General features: G+C 39.5%; 1 protein-coding gene across 1 annotated transcript in view; it reads left to right on the plus strand.

Annotated features, from left to right (window-relative positions):
- The first annotated feature begins 9 nt into the window (after positions 1 to 9).
- Positions 10 to 13,440, plus strand: part of SERAC1 (serine active site containing 1) — an 86,582-nt gene continuing 73,151 nt past the window's right edge. The window contains exon 1 of the mRNA XM_057527857.1: positions 10 to 122. The gene's annotated coding sequence lies outside the window, so the exon portion shown is untranslated. The remainder of the gene's footprint in view (positions 123 to 13,440) is intronic.

The following is a 13,440-nucleotide window of genomic DNA, read 5'->3' on the forward strand; positions in this document are numbered from 1 at the left end:
GTGCAGTGAGGGCGGGGTCACGTGCACCCAGCCGCTGGTCGGGGGCGCGCGCGGGCTGGGAGAGGCAGAGAGTGGTGGTCTCCCTGCCGACCTGGGGGCTGGCTGAGTCCGCGTGCCGGCAGGTAGGAAGGGAAGGCTGGGCTCGTGGGGGCGGGCGGGGGCCCTGGCGAAGCCCGGCACGGCGGGGAGTGGGGAGGGCTGCGACGGGGTGCGGCCCCTGACTGACCCGCTGACCCGCCGCTGGGCGTGAGGTGAGGGCCTCTCTCGCAGCCTCGGCAGCCCGACTCTTCTTTCCCGGCTGCCACCCTTCTCTAGTTACAATCCAAGGCCCAAAGAGCACCTGCCGGTACCTTTAGCCCGGGCGCGGTGGTCACGGCAAGACGATGAAAATGAGGAGGAAACAGTCTCCTCGTTTAAATCCGAGCCTTTCAGACGGTAGCGTCTAGCTGTGACCCGAGAGGTTGAATAGATTGAATGCTGATAGGTCCTCCAAGACCGGTAATTGTCATATTAAAGTGAAAGACCCAGAGTAAAATAAAATTACTCTCTTCCCCAAATTCGGATCTGTGGTCTAATAGAGCTGTCTCTTTCTCCAATTGGTTTTACCAGTGGAGAAATGAGGTTCTTGCTTTCTGTTCCTTACATGAAATTGTACTTCTCTAATTGTGTGTTCATGTGATTTACGAACCTAGCTCTTCGATTTATTTCCCTCTTTCTGTGTTTCAAATCTTTCCCGTCCGGTTGGTTTCCATATTGTTGTGCATGCTCGCTCCCTCTCTCTTTAATCTGACCCAGGTGTAGTTCTTCCCAAGTATATTTTCTTTTTTTTCCTTCTTGAATGCATTCTCCTCCTTGACGGTCTCATCACTTCCATCACGTCAAACCTCCATTCTTGTGCTCCAGGTGCTGGCTTGATGCCTGCACATTAATGACCTGTGAGAACTCTAAACTTCGCCTCTCAAACTGAACTAGTTCTCACTCCACCCTCACTTCAAAATCTGCTTTTCTTCTTGTATTTTTCCAAATCATCCAGGTTTAAGACCTCATTTATTTATTCAGCAGACATTTTGCACAATTACGTGTTACACAGACCCTATTCTAGACACTGGGGATACAATCGTGAACAAGCAACTAATTATAGTGGGGGAGAGGGACACTAAAAATCAGTGAACAAGAAGGTTAACTGATGTGAAGTTATAAAGAATGACTGGGAGGGGAGGGCTTCTTTGGTTAGGAGGTCATCAGAAATGGCCTTCAGTTCAAGCAGATTTCTGAGTAAAACAGTAACTTCTACACACCAGCAAAAACTAACTAGGAATTTTAATAATAAAAAAGATACTATTCATAACTATATTAAAAACTGAAGGTATCTGGAAATAGATCAGACTAAAGCTTCATAGTCCTTTAAGGAGAAAATTATAATGCTCTACTGAAACACATAAAAGAAGACCCAGGTAAATGGAGAGATATACCATATTGGTGGATAGGAAGACTCAGTATCATAAAGATGTCAGTTTTCTCCAATTCTACAGATTCATTGCTATTCCAATTAAAATTGCTGTATGGTTTTTCATGGAAATTGACATGCTGAACCTAACATGTATATGAAAAGACAAAGCACCCAGAATTGCTAACTCAATTTTGAAGAAAAATAAAGTCTCTTCCTCCCAGATATCAAAACAATGTAAAGCCATGATAATTGAGACTACTGTCTTAATTACTGGTATTGGTTTAGGGACAGGAAAGTAGACTCATGGAACAGAATAGAGAGCTTAGAAACACGTCCGCATACATATGGAAGCTGAGTATAAGGTTAGCTTTGGTAAGCTTTGGTATTACAAAAGCACAGAGTATTCAATAAATGATGCTGAGATATGTGATATCCATGTAGATTGAAGACAAAATTAGATTCCTACTTCACACCATTCACAATAGTAATTTCCAAATGGATTGAAGACCTAAGTGTGAAAGACACACATGAAAAATATTTAGAAAAAAATATAGGAAATATAGGAGGCTATCTTGTCTCAAGGAAAGATTTCTTTTTTGTTTGTTTTATTTGGGTTAAATACATGTAACATAAAATTTACCAACTTAACCACTTTTAGGTGTACAGTTCAGTGATATTCATGTTATCATGCAACCATTACTACTACCTATCTCCAGGACTTTTTCATCTCTCTGGGAAGGATTTTTTAAGCTACAAAAGCACCACTGAGGATGCTATTGCAAATGAGAGATGATGGTGACTTGCACTAGAGTAATAACAGTGAGGATGGAAAAAAATGACTGGATTTGGGATATATTTTGATGGCAGAGAACAAGAATTGTGCATGGTTTGGATACGAGGTGAGGCGAAAGCAAAGAATCAAGGACAACATATGTGTTTTTTGCTTGAGCTCTGAGGTAGATCATTCACCATTTATAAAAAACCATTTACTATTTGTTTGGTGCTGATGAGGAGAATGAGAGGAGGAAGAGTTCGGGGAGAAAAAATAAAGAATTCTGTTTTGGACAGTTAAGTTTGAAAGGCCTGTTTTACATCCAAGTGGAAATGTTCCAGTAGCTGTTGGATAGATGAGTCTGGAAAGATTGTGGCTGGAGGTACAACTTTGGGATCACTAGCATACAGATATTTAAAACCGTGATGTGTTAGAATTGGATTTGGCTGCATTACATAGAAAATATAATAATGGCTTAAATATGCATATGATTCTATAGGTAGGCAGGCCACAGATGGTATGGCAGCAGCTCTGTGATCATCAGGGATTCAGACTCCTCTGTCTTGCTGTTCTGCCATCCTTAGCATGCTACCTCATGATTGAGATGACTGCTTTAATTCCAAATGCCACCTGCTCATAGCAAGGGGGAAGCTTGATGAAAGGCACATACTTTTCTCTTTAAGGACGCTTCTCAGGTGTTGCTTATGACACGTCCACTTAAAACCCATTAACCAGTTCTTAGTGACACACTAACAAGAAGGAAAGATAGGTGATGTAGTCTTTATTCAGCTGTGTGCCCAGTGTTTTATAGAGTTAAACATATATCTGCACTATGACCCAGCAATTCCACTCCTAGATATTTACCCAAGAGAAATGAAAATATATGTCTACAAAATGACTTGTATCAGACTGCTTGTGGTAGGCAGAATACTGGCACCCCAAAGATGTCCATGCCCAAATCCCTGGAACCTGTGAATATGTTACATTACAAGGAAAAGGGGACTTTGCAGATGGAATTAAGGTTACAGATTTTAGGGTAGGGAGATTATTTTAGATGTTCTGGGAGAGCCTAATGTAATCACACAGACCCTTAAAAGTGGAAGAGGAAAACAGAAGAGTCAGAGATGTGGCAATGTGAGAAGGATAAGCTGTTGTTGGTTCTCAGATGTAAGGGACTACCTGCAAAGACTAGAGGGAGGGCTCTGAGAGTGAAGGGTGGCACTCAGACAACAACTAGCAAGGAAACAAGGACCTCAGTCCTGCAGCTGCATAGAACTGAATTCTGCCAGCAGCCTGAATGAGCCTGGAAGTGCAGTCTCCCTCAGAGCTTTCAATAAGTGATACAGCTCAGCTAACACCTTGGTTTCAGCCTATGAGACTTAGATAAATTTAATCTAAAATGGTGTCTAGGAATCTGCATTTTAACAATCTGCAGATAATTTTAGGGTGACATTTAGAGAAACACTGGTTTATATGCTGACCTTCAATAACTTCATCCAAAACTATGGTTTCAATTAATAATATGTGCTGATGACATAAATCTATATCTATAGTGTAGACCTCTCTGCCGAGCCCACATAGCTTAATGGACATCTTTCATGAATATTTTACAAGAACTTTCATCTCAGCATGTTAAAATTGGGAATTCATCCTTTCCCTCAAATCCATTTCTCTTCTTGTATTTTTCTATTCTGGTAAATGTTATCCCTTATATACTCAGTAATCCAAACCAGAAACTGAGAATCATAATTGCCTCTTCCCTTTTACCCATTCCTCTCCATCTCTCACCCAGTTGTTTATCAGATTCTTTTCTCTTATTATCTCCTTAAGTCTGTTTTTTCTTGATTATTCTCAGAGCTACTGCCTTAATTCAAGTACATGTTTCTCCTTGATTATTGTTAAAAGCCTCCCTATTGGTTCTCCGCATCTCTACTTTAGCTCTTCTCCAACCTATTTTCAATCTTGTCAAGTTTTCTAAAGAAAATTTTTTTTTCCCTGCAGTTGCATTTATTTATTTATTTTATTTATTTATTTTTTTTATTTTTGGCTGTGTTGGGGCTTCGTTTCTGTGTGAGGGCTTTCTCCAGTTGTGGCAAGCGGGGGCCACTCTTCATCGCGATGCGCAGGCCTCTCACTATCGCGGCCTCTCTTGTTGCGGAGCACAGGCTCCAGACGTGCAGGCTCAGTAGTTGTGGCTCACGGGCCTAGTTGCTCCGCGGCATGTGGGATCTTCCCAGACCAGGGCTCGAACCCGCGTCCCCTGCATTGGCAGGCAGACTCTCAACCACTGCGCCACCAGGGAAGCCCTAAAGAAAATTTTTTAATCTTACTGTTCTATTTCTTAAAGTTAATCTCCTGTCAGCTTCCATAACTCAGGGTAAGCTTCATACTCCTTAATTTAGCTAAAAAGGACTTTCGTGATTGACTGGCCCCTGCCTTCAACACTCCTCTGTTAGTAATCAACAAAATGACTTGACATAAAATCAGTAAGGAAGAAAACACCTGAAAAGCACCATCAACTAGCTTGAGCTAATAGTCATTTGTAGGTCCCTCTACCCAGCAACAACAGAATATACATTCTTTTCAAGTGAGTATGGAATATTCATCAAGAGAGACCATATTCTGTGTCATAAAGCAAGCCACGATTTAAAAGAATTGAAAATATACAAAGCCTGTTCTCCAACCACAATGGAATTTAACTAAAAATCAATAATAAAGATACCTGGAAATTCCCAAATATTTGGACATTAAATAAGATACTTCTAAAAATATCCCATGGGTCAAAGAGGAAGTCACAGTGCAATTAGAAAATATTTTTAGTTGAATGAAAGAAAAAAAACAGCATATCAAAATGTGAAGGATGCAGTCAAATCAATGCTTAGAGGGAAATTTTTAGCATTAAATATTTACATTAGCAAAGAGGAGATTTTAGATTAGTGATCTAAGCTTCAATTTTAAGAAGCTTGAGAAGAAAGAGCTATTTCAAATCAAAATAAGCACAAGGCAGAGACTATTAAGAGCACAAAGCAATGAAATTGATAATGGAAAAACAGGAGAGTAACTCAATGAAACTAAAACCTGTGTCTTTGAAAATATCAATGAAATTGAGAAAACTCTAGCTAGACTGGCTGAAAAAAAAAGAGAGAAAAGACACGGATGTAGAGAACAAATGTATGGACACCAAGGGGGTGAAAGCAGAGGGGTGGGGGAGGTGGTGGGATGAATTGGGAGATACTGGGATTGATATATATACACTAATATGTATAAAATAGATGACTAATAAGAACCTGCTGTATAGCACAGGGAACTCCACTTCAGTGTACAGTAGAAACTAACACAGCATTGTAAAACAACTATACCCCAATAAAAAAAAAAAGAAAATGGTGAGAAAAAAAAAAAGACACAAATCCTCATAACTCAGGAATGAAAGAGAGCATGTCACTTTAGACCCTAAGACCTTAAAAAGATAATGTGGGAATCCTACTTAAAACTTTTTAAGGAAGAAAGAATACAGTTCTACATAAACTCTTCCAGAACATAAAAGAAGATGGAACACTTGCCTACTTATTTTTTTTTTTTTTTTTGGGTAGGAGTTAGAGTTTTATTATCAGTCTAGGCAAGACCAATTGCCTACTTATTTTATGAGACCAGGAATACCTTGATGTGAAAACCAAAGACATCACAAGAAAACTAGAGATTAGTATCTCTTGTGAACATAGACACAAAAAATATTAACAGAATACTAGCAGGGGCTTCCCTCGTGGCTCAGTGGTTAAGAATCTGCCTGCCAATGCAGGGGACATGGGTTTGAGCCCTGGTCCGGGAAGATCCCACATGCCATGGAGCAACTAAGCCTGTGCGCCCCAACTACTGAGCCTGTGCTCTGGAGCCCGCGAGCCACAACTAATGAAGCCTGCATGCCTAGAGCCCATGCTCCACAGCAAGAGAAGCCACTGCAATGAGAAGACAGCGTACCACATGAAGAGTAGCCCCTGCTCACTGCAACTAGAGGAAGTCCGCGCACAGCAACGAAGACCCAATGTAGCCAAAAATTTAAAAAAAAAATAGCAAATCCAAAACAATATTTAAAAAGGATATTGTATCGTGACTTAGTGAGATTTATTCTGGGAATATTAATCGAGGAAATGTATTACATTAACAGACTACAGAAACATCATATGTTCACCTTAATTAATGCACAAAATGCTTCTGACAAAATTCAGAATAGAAGGGAATAGAAGGGAATGTCCTCAAAGAGAAAAAGGACAGCTACAAAGAATCTACAGCTAACATCATCCTTAATGGTGAAAGACTGAATACTTTTCTCCTAAGATCAGGAACAATACAAGGATATTTGCTCTCACTACTTTTACTCAGCATTGTACTGTAGGTCCTAGCCTGTGAAGTAAAGCAAGGTAAAGAAATAGAAGGCATATTGATTGGAAAGAAAGAAATTGAACTGTCTCTATTCACAGGCAACATAACTGTCTATGTAGAAAAATCCAAAACAATCTACAAATAAAGGTCCCAAAATTAATAAGTGAGCTTAGCAAGGTCACAGGATACAAGGAAATACACAAAACTCAGTGGTTTTTATATACTAGTAGTGAAAAACTGGAAATTGAAATTTAAAAAAACCAAATATTTATAATTTTACTAAAAATCATAAAATACTTTGGTATAACTCTTTAAAAGTATATGCAATATTTGTATGCTGGAAATTACCAAACATGTGAAAAACATAATAGATGACTGAACAAATAGATAATCCATATTAATGGATTGGAAGACTCAATCGAAATTTCAGAAGAATTTTTTTGTAGAAATAGACAAGCTGATTCTTAAATTTATATGGAAGGGCAAACTGGAATAGCAAAAACAATTTTGAAAAAAAACAAAGTTCAAAGATACACACTACCTGATTTCAAGTCTACTGTAAATATACAGTAATCAGGATGAATGTGGCATTGGAAAAAAGGTTGAGTCAACGTATAGATCAGTGAAACAGTGCGGAAATAGACATGTATACACATGGTCAGTCAATTGATTTTTGGCAAAGATGCAAATGCAATTAAATGGGGAAACAGCAGTCCTTTCAACAAATGATTCTAGAACAATTGCATATGCATATGCAAAAAAAAAGAACCCTAATCTATAACTTTCACTCTATACAAAAATCCACTCAGAATGGATCATAAACCTAAATGTAAAACCTAAAACTGTTAATTTCCTAGAGAAAAGTATGGGAGAATAACTTGGTGACCTTGGATTAAGGAAAGATTTCTTTTATGACACACCAAAATCATGATCCATAAAGTTAAAAGTTGATTAATTTGACTTCATCAAAATTGAGAACTTTTGCTCTTTGCAAACACATTTAAGAGAATGAAAAGACAAGCTGTAGGCTGGAAGAACATATTTACAAATCATATGTCTAACAAAGACCTTTTATCCAGAATATATATAAAGTACTCCCAAAACTCAGTGATAAGGAAACAAACAACCTTATTAAAAATGGGCAGGGGGCTTCCCTGGTGGCGCAGTGGTTGGGAGTCTGCCTGCCGGTGCGGGGGACACGGGTTCGAGCCCTGGTCTGGGAGGATCCCACATGCCGCGGAGCGGCTGGGCCCGTGAGCCACAATTGCTGAGCCTGCGCGTCTGGAGCCTGTGCTCCACAACAAGAGAGACCGCGACGGTGAGGGGCCCGCGCACCGCGATGAGGAGTGGCCCCCGCTTGCCGCAACTGGAGGGGGCCCTCGCGCAGAGGCGAAGACCCAACACAGCCATAAATAAAATAAATAAATAAATAAATAAAATTAAAAAAAAAAAAATGGGCAGGGACTTCCCTGGCAGTCCAGTGGTTAAGACTCTGCACTCCCACTGCAGAGGGCATGGATTCGATCCCTGGTCGGGGAACTAAGATCCCGCGTTCCACACGGTGCAGCCAAAAAAAAAGGGCAAACATTTTTTTACAGACTCTTCACCAAAGAATAAATAGAGATGGCAGATAAACCCATGAAAAGATGCTCAACATCACTGGTCATTAAAAAAATGAAAGTGGGACGTCCCTGGCAGTCCAGTGGTTAGGACTTTGCCTTCTGATGCAAGAGGTACAAGTTCAGTCCCTGGTTGGGGAGCTAAGATCCCACATGCCTTGTGGCCAAAAAACCAAAAACATAAAATAACAGTATTGTAACAAATTCAGTAAAGACTTTAAAAATGGTCCACATCAAAAAAATAAAAAAAAAGAAATGCAAGTTAAAACCGTAATGAGATATTACTACACACCTATTAGAATGCATAAAATTAAAGTGACTGACCCTGTCAAGTGTGAATGAAAATGCAGTACAACTGGATCTCTAATAATTTACTGGTGGTAATACAAAATGGTATATCCATTTTGGAAAAGTTTGGCAGTTTCTTATAAAGTTAAAATACATTTACCTTATGAGTCACATCTAGGTTTTTACCCAAGTGAAGTGAAAACTTATGTTAACACAAAAAAATCTGTATGCAAGTGTTTATAGCTACTTTGTTCATAATCAGCAGAAACTGAAAACAAGCCAAATATCCTTCAGCTGGGGAATGTATAAACAAACTAGTATATCCATACAATGGAATGGTACTAAGCAATAAAAAAAATGAATTACTAATACAACAACACAGATGATTCTCAGTTGCCTTTTGCTAAGTGAAGGAAACCAGACTCATAGGCTACATACTGTGTGATTTCGTTTATATGACATCCTTGCAAAGGCAAAACTATAGTGACAGAAAACAGATCAGTGGTTTTCAGAACTAGGTGTGGAAGAGATTTGACTACAAAAGGGGACAGAATTTTTTGGGTTGATAAGACTGTTTTAAATTTTGATTTGATGGCATTTATCAAAACCTTAGAGCTGTACATTTAAAGGGTTAATATTACTATGTCTAAAACACCTTAAAAATAGAAAAAAAAAGTATATGAACAAAATTTTTTTATCAGGGACTTCCCTGGTGGCACAGTGGTTGAGAATCTGCCTGCCAGTGCAGGGGACATGGGTTCAATCCCTGGTCCGGCAAGATCCCACATGCCACGGAGCAACTAGGCCCAGGTGCCACAACTACTGAGCCTGCGCTCTAGAGCCTGCGAGCCACAACTACTGAGCCTGTGTGCCACAACTACTAAAGCCCACGTGCTCTAGGGCCTGCGTGCCGCAACTGCTGAGCCCATGTGCTGCAACTACTGACGCCCGTGTGCCTAGAGCCCGTGCTCCACAACAAGAGAAGCCACCACAATAAGAAACCTGCACACTGCAACAAAGAGTAACCCCCGCTCACCGCAACTAGAGAAAGCCCATGCACAGCAGCGAAGACCCAATGCAGCCATAAAAAAAAATTTATCACTTTTTCCTCTGAAACTGAGAGGCAAACCTGTAGCACTCTTGATAGACAACTTAGGGCCACTGATTTTCTAGAGGTCAGTATATTAAGAAACACTGATGTGGGCAATGGGGAATTATTGAAAGATTTGAAGCAGGGGAATAATGTGCTCAGATTTAAGAAGTTACTTTTACTTCCAGGCAGCATCCTCTGCTCCTTCCATACACATGAAACTTTTAGTTAGGATGCAGTGAAAGAACTTGGAATTGTGAGAAGGAAGAGAAGAGGAAACTCAGGAAAAGTTGTAGCACTGAGGGAATGCTTGAAGCAAGTTATAGGATTATCAGAAACTGATACGAGACCTTAATTACTTGGACCTTATGTGCAACAGAGTTAAAGTCAGCCTAGCTTAAAGGTGATTGTCTTGAAGGTGTACACTTTCAAGGAAATAGGGACTAGCAAATTTTTTCCATTAGACTATAGAAACAGAATGAAAACTTTCTTTTACCAAGAGCATTAAACAGTGGAAATTGGAACTCTGATTAAAACCACTTATGGTTGTGGGGTTTGAATTCATACTGTCCTCATAGTGCTGGGAACCCAGGTTGAGAAATCCAGAAATTTGTAATACCTGTCATACTTTGACCAAGAAAGTTTAAAACTGCTGTGTGCACAGTTGGCCCAGAGCACATAGGACTCCCACAGAAAATATACCCACTGAAGATGAGCTTTCAATCAAAGATTACAAAGCATATAGACAAACCACCGTGAAGGATAGCCAGCCCTAATTATTAGAAATAGTGGTTCCAACAGAGAAACTTTAAAATAAGTATGTTTAAAGTGTAAAGGAAGGTTTAGAAACCACATGTATCAGTTAGCTTTTTGCTGCACTGTAAACTATTCCAAAGCTCAGTTACTAAAACAACCATTTTATTATTGCTTATAAGTCTAAGGGTTGAATATGGGTTTTGTAGGGTCAGCTAGGGGCTGGTTAGCTAGAGATTACCTCATATGCCTGTCAGTTGGTGCTGGCTGTCAGTTTGTACTGGTGTTTGGGCAAATGGGGATATTCAGCAGCATTTCTCTTTTCATTCAGCAGAGTAAGCTGGGCATCTTTTCATGGTGTGGTCACACAGTTCCCAAGAGCAGCAAAGACAGAAGCCTCAGTGTGCAAGTGCTTCTCAAGTCTCTGCCTGCATCACGTTTCTGTTGTCTTATGGCCAAAGTCAGTTGTAAGACTAGTCCATAGTATGGGAAGGCACTAGCAAGGAACATTCACATAGGAAAAGGAATAACTTGTGGCCATTTTTACAATCTGTCATAATTTAGGACAGAAACAGAATAGGGTGTAAAAAGAGCAGGCAAGTGTGAAAGTATGCCAAATAGAAGTTTTAGAAGTAAAAGAAAGTTATTGAAATAGTAGATAGATTGAATGGCAAGCTAAATACAGCTAAATAAAGGATGAATTGGAAGATAGATTTGAGGAAACAATCCATAATGCATGTCAGGGACAGAAAAAGGTAGAAAATATGGAAGAAGCTGATATTTGGGTTATAGAGTAAGAAAGTCTAACATACATCTAATAGGAGTAGCAGAAGGAAAAAATAGAATGGAGCACACCAAATCCTGAGCAGTATGTATAAAAACAATCCCATACACAGACATAAAATAGGGACATTTAAGAACATCAGAAACAAAAGATCTTAAAACTGGCGGATGAAATAAAATAATCATGATAATGATAAGTAATATTTATTGAGCACTTAACTTGGAATACACACTATTCTGTGTGCTTTACATGTATCAACTCATATAATATTTATAGTAACCCTTTAAAGTAGTCCTATTACTACTGCCATTTTGTAGATGAGGAAAGTGAGGCACAGAGAGGTTAGCCCATAATCATATGTCTAGTTGTGTTTTAAAGCGTACTCAGGGTTTCTTTTTAATCATGGATGGTAAGGTGACAGACACAAAGACAGCTGCCTTGACAGAAGAGTTGAGTGGTGTTTCCAAGAAGAGGGGACGTGCCATGCCGTGCACAGCCTCATGGGGGAACATTAGGGCTCCTCGGTGTGGAAGGAGTGAGAGGAAACCATGGGCCAGAGCCTTTGTCGTGGTTTTCATGGGAAGCAATGGATAAGACACGATAGGCAAGCTGAACAAGTTTAGGGTTGGATAGATTGAATAATTTTGGCAGCCTCTGGCCTGTAGGGGAGGTCCCTAGTTGTTTGATACCTGGCCCTGGGTTGATTCAGGGTGAGGGGAATATTGGCATGCTGTATGATAAATAAAGGAGGCGTTGCAGAGCAGAGACTAAGGATTGGTTGGTTTGCATGTGAGAGGTGTGCTCAGAAGGAAAATTCTTTGCGGTTTCGAAGACTTGGCTAACCCTGGAAGGGGCAGTCACCTCCTGGGTCCTCAAGGCCCCGAGATGTCAGAGCATCATAAAAGACACAACTAATATAGGTTGTTGGTGGAACTGGACTTGAAACTAGGCAGTGTGGTTCTACAGAGAATATTATAAACCTCTTTATACTTTGCCTGCAAAGAAACAAAAAGTAGACTTACAACAGATTTCTTATGAGCATCAATAAGTATCAGATGAAATGTCACTAGAAGTAGCATGAACATGCTTAAGGAAACCTACTGTTAATTTAGAATTCTAAACCCAGCTAACTATATTTTAGGACAGAGTGAAATGTAAAACATTTAATTAATTTATTTTTTTTGAGGTACAGTTGATTTAGAATATTATATTTGTTTTAGGTGTAAAACATGATTCAAAAAATTTTTTGAATTTTATTTTATTTATTTTTCTATACAGCAGGTTCTTATTAGTTATCCATTTTATACATATTAGTTTATATATGTCAATCCCCATCTCCCATTTCATCACACCACCACCATAACCCCACCACTTTCCCCCCTTGGTGTCCATATGTTTGTTCTCTACATCTGTGTCTCTGTTTCTGCCCTGCAAACCAGTTCATCTGTACCATTTTTCTAGGTTCCACATATATGCGTTAAAATACGGTATTTGTTTTTCTCTTTCTGACTTACTTCACTCTGTATGACAGTCTCTAGATTCATCCATGTCTCTACAAATGACCCAATTTCGTTCCTTTTTATGGCTGAGTACTATTCTATTGTATATATGTACCACATCTTCTTTACCCATTCGTCTGTCGATGGGCATTTAGGTTGCTTCCATGACCTGGCTATTGTAAATAGTGCTGCAGTGAACATTAGGGTGCATGTGTCATTTTGAACTATGCTTTTCTCTGGGTACATGCCCAGTAGTGGGATTGCTGGGTCATATGGTAATTCTGTTTTTAGTTTTTTAAGGAATGTCCATACTGTTCTCCATAGTGGCTGTATCCATTTACAGTCCCACCAACAGTGCAAGAGGGTTCCCTTTTCTCCACACCCTCTCCAGCATTTATTGTGTGTGGATTTTCTGATGATGGCCATTCTAACTGGTGTGAGGTGATACCTCATTGTAGTTTTGATTTGCATTTCTCTAATAGTTACTGATGTTGAGCAGCTTTTCATGTGCTTCTTGGCCATCTGTATGTCTTCTTTGGACAAGTGTCTATTTAGGTTTTCTGTCCATTTTTTGATTGGGTTCTTTGTTTTTCTAATATTGAGCGGCATGAACTGTTTACATATTTTGGAGATTAATCCTTTGTCTGTTGATTCATTTGCAAATATTTTCTCCCATTCTGAGGGATGTCTTTTCGTTCTGTTTGTAGTTTCCTTTGCTTTGCAAAGCTTTTAAGTTTCATTAGGTCCCATTTGTTTATTTTTGTTTTTATTTCCATTACTCTAGGAGGTGCATCAAGAAAGATCTTGC

Source organism: Balaenoptera acutorostrata, chromosome 14 (genome assembly GCF_949987535.1).
Source record: "Balaenoptera acutorostrata chromosome 14, mBalAcu1.1, whole genome shotgun sequence".
Taxonomy (NCBI): Eukaryota; Metazoa; Chordata; class Mammalia; order Artiodactyla; family Balaenopteridae; genus Balaenoptera; species Balaenoptera acutorostrata.